Below are 4,213 nucleotides of genomic sequence, written 5' to 3' on the forward strand. Positions count from 1 at the left end.
GACCCGAAGCCTCATCGTCAGAGCTTTCGCTTTCAGATTCTGAAGGAGGGGCAGATTTGTGTTTGGGAGGAACATACTCGGAGTCTGAATGGCTTGAAGATTGGAGTATGAGCCTCCTAGCGGGCTTTTTCTGCTTCTTCGGTTGAGACTGTGACGGTGCAGCCTTGTCTGACTTTCGCTTCTTAGGGGTTTAGCCCTTGGTTGGTTTTGAAAACCTTTGTCTCCTTCTGTGTCTCAGTTTTCTTTCCCCTTTTGGCTGGTTTATCAGCCTCTTCAATGGAGCGAACCATGGCTAACGTGAGTTCCCTTGGACCCGAAGAAGGAATCTTCATGTATTGTTGCAAAACATTGCTTGCTGCAGACACACAGGCAAGCATGGTGTCAGGAATGGATCCAATAAAGGAGTACTTGGTGGGATCCGTGACGATTATCTTCGTTGTGTGAAAAGTGGCAATGGAGGAGAGAAGAGAGTTCGCCATGATTGGAACGTGATGACGATCCATTGCCCACTTAGTGATGATGGACCAGTACCTGCCACATGAGATTTCTGAGTGTCTTGAGGAAGAAGACAAGCTTTGGACCAGTTGTTGCCAGATGATGGTTCCATAATCCAAAGTGATCCCGTGATAGAGCCCATAAAGCACAGTCATGAATGACTTGCTTGCTCCATCTGAGCCAGCACTTCGCTCAGAAAGTCCTTTGAACAGTAAAGTGAATAGGCCATTCCATTGAGGAGGAAGGCAGTACTTCTTGAACTTGGTAATGGTGGTTAGGGTTTCAGTGTACCCCATTTGATAAAACATTGAGAACAGTTGACCAGTAGTGATCGATTCAGGGTTTACTAAAGTGAGTTCTTGAGAGAGACCAATTAGGGTACAAAAGCGATTCTTGGAGATGGAAGTCTTCTCGTTATGGATTTCAAAGTAAATCCTCTCAGCAGCTTTGTCGTAGTAAGCAGTAGAGTAGATATGTGAGAGGCAGGACATGGGAACAATTTCGACCTTTGACAGAGCGTCGACAAGAGGCGATTATTTGAGACACTCGACAACATACATCATATAGGGTTCATAGAGGAAGGGAGTGAGATCGATGATCAGGTTTTGTTGAGGTTTTATAGTGAGAAGGGTTTGGTGAACAGAGGTATCGTGAACTGAAGAGGAGTCTGCCATTGTTGAAGCTTGGAGAAGAAGATGAACAATAAGATGAATCACCTTTGTTCTTTGAGAGAGTTTTGTAAGTGATAAAAGGGTAAAGTGGAGCGTGCCTGATCCTTTTATACGTACGGGTAGGAGAGAGAAAAATACGGCTGATATCTTGGATTTATTTGAAACTGCGCCTGATTTGACGGATAAACAGTTGTCATACACGATGATGATGCAGGAAAGAGAAAGGAGGTTTCCTTTTTACACACCAGTCCATAAAAAGTGCTTTTTCAAATCGTCGAAACGATTGGTTAACAGCTGACTCAACTTTAACTATATCCCAAACGTCACCCCATATTTCTCATGAACCGTCATTGCCTTTGTAACTTTATCGAACATTGTAATACTTGAAGATATTAGAACACCATGAATAGAACCAGATTTTGGAAAATCTAAAATTTTCGTGCAAAGAGTGTCAAAGATAAAGAAATAAAGAAAACTTTTTGTGTTAATTTGTGAAGTCTTAACAAGACATAAAGCAGCTGATTCTGGGCACGAATCTCTTCCTTCAAAGTCAAGAGAGACTTTAAAGTGCTTTGTGTGGCTCCCCATTAAATAACGATCAAGTACTTGTTAAGAAGTATTGAAAGGCATCTTTTAATTAAAGCTTATAAATGGTGGCTTTTGCTGCAATCCGTGATTTCGATACTTGATATAAGACCGAAACTGAACGAAGTACTTGTGAGATCAATGTGATCTGTCGAACAAGTAGGTAGGGAAATTATTTATTGACTGTTGGATAGGTGAGAAATCCCAAAAAAAATTAACTGGATCCTTGGGGAAGAAAAATTCTTGGTAATAGAAAATTTCAGAAGAATCACGCAAAATAAAAAGAGATTTCATTTGTAACATATAGTTCATGTGCCGTCAATTCATTAATGGTGTTGAATGGTGGGTTTCACTCAGTACATAGTGACATGAAACTAAGATCATTAACACATATTTTTGTATAACCATAAACCTCAGTGGGAAATGCTGAGAGTCTCAAGGGTTATATTGGTGAGACGAAGTATAATGGAGAAAAATGATGGAGGTGGTATACGAAACAAATGTACCTCTGCTGTAAAGGAAGGACTAAGCAGAAAACTCTAAGCTCAATGTGAGTAGAGTAAGGTAGCTCAAGATTAGAGTGAACATTGCAGCCTAGCTTGGGAAAACATGATTTGTATGTATCATGTTATTAAGGCTTCACTCAAAATCTGTCGAGGCTTTAGTCAACATGCAGCAGCATGCTTCTAGGGACGCGTAGAAAGTTTATAGAAAAGAGATTTTACCTTCTGAATCGTCATCATCGAGAGTAACACTTTATGCAAAAGAAATCATTAGATCAAAAACGAAAAATATTTTTGTATTTTGTGAAAATTGTTCAATTGAACGAAAAAGGAAAATATTTTTGGATTTTATGAATATAAGAAGAATTTTAAAAGAGTGTACATAGGAATACAATCAAAATGCCTTGATAAGAAAAAGAAGCGAACGAGTTCAGAAGGACCGAACCCGAAATAGACCGAACGCTCGGTTCATTTCGGTTCATGGTCAAGCTTCACCCGAAATAGACCGAATGTTCGGTTCATTTCGGTTCGCTCTATTTCGCTTCTTACCTTTATTGAAGCGAAGGCGATTTTGGTACTGATTCTGCTTCCATCATTCCTAGGCCTTGCAAAATCTTGTTGAAGCTTGCTTCAGGTAAAGCCTTAGTGAATATATCTTCCAGTTGAGCAGTCGTCCTTACGAAATGAATTTCCACGTTGCCATCTTCCACGTTATCCTTGATAAAGTGATACCTCAGTGCTATGTGTTTATTCTTCGAGTGTTGAACTGGGTTGTGACAAATCCTAATTGCACTTTCAGAGTCGCAATATAGTGGGATTTTCTTCATGTTCAGCCCGTAATCTCTAAGCTGACTTTGTATCCATACAACTTGTGATGTGCAGGATGATGCAGCGATGTATTCAGCTTCTGCAGTTGAGAGAGAAACAGATGTTTGTTTCTTTGATTTCCAGCTAACCAATTTACCGTCGAGAAATTGACATCCTCCAGTTGTGCTTTTACGATCTAATCCACAGCCACCTAAGTCAGCGTCTGAGAACGCTTGGACAAAGAATCCTGAGTTGGCTGGATACCACAGACCAAGAGAGGAGGTTCGCTTCAGATAGCGAAAGATGTTTTTCACAGCTTGCAAATGAGGTTCGCGTGGGTTAGCTTGGAATCTGGCACAGTAACAGACTGAAAACATGATGTCAGGTCTACTAGCCATGAGATACATTAGAGACCCAATCATTTGAAGATAGAGCTTCATGTCAGCGGCTGGCTTCTCCAATGAGGGTGTAAGTTTGGTGCCAAAAGCCATTGGAACTTTAACTTTGGAGTCTCCCATCATACCAAACTTAGCAAGCAGTGTCTTGGTGTATGCCTGCTGGTTAATAAAGATGCCTTCGGGTCCCTGTCTAATGTTTAAGCCAAGGAAAAAGTTAATTGGACCCATTGAGCTCATCTCAAATTTAGTTTCCATCAACTTCCTGAATTCAGCTGTTAAGCTGGGATTCGTGGAGCCGAAGATGATGTCATCAACATAAATTTGGACTATCATAAGGTGGTTACCCTCTCTTTTTCGAAAGAAGGTTGGGTCAACCGAACCTTGTTTGAATCTAGACATTTTTAAGAACCGAGTAAGAGTTTCATACCATGCTCTAGGAGCCTGCTTTAAGCCATATACCGCTTAGTCAAGTATGTAGCAGTGACCTGGATACTTCTCATTCACGAAGCCTGGCGGTTGCTCAACGTACATAGTTTCTTCAAGTTCACCGTTGAGAAAGGCACACTTGACGTCCATCTGATAGACTTCAAAGTTTTTGTGTGCAGCATAGGCAAGGAAGATACGGGCGGACTCTAATCTTGCAACAAGAGCAAAGGTCTCTTCATAATCGATACCTTCTTCCTGATATTAACCTTTCAGAACCAACCGAGCTTTGTTACGAATCACGTTCCCCTCCTTATCCATCTTATTTTTG

At 40.9% G+C, this 4,213-nt stretch overlaps 1 pseudogene; it reads right to left on the reverse strand.

Annotated features, from left to right (window-relative positions):
• Positions 1-1,475: 1,475 nt before the first annotated feature.
• LOC145157469 (secreted RxLR effector protein 161 pseudogene) lies at positions 1,476-3,552 on the reverse strand (annotated as a pseudogene).
• Between the last annotated feature and the right edge of the window lie 661 nt (positions 3,553-4,213).

This window comes from Lactuca virosa, chromosome 2 (assembly GCF_052849685.1).
Source record: "Lactuca virosa cultivar CGN04683 chromosome 2, Lactuca_virosa_CGN04683_v6, whole genome shotgun sequence".
Classification (NCBI taxonomy): Eukaryota; Viridiplantae; Streptophyta; class Magnoliopsida; order Asterales; family Asteraceae; genus Lactuca; species Lactuca virosa.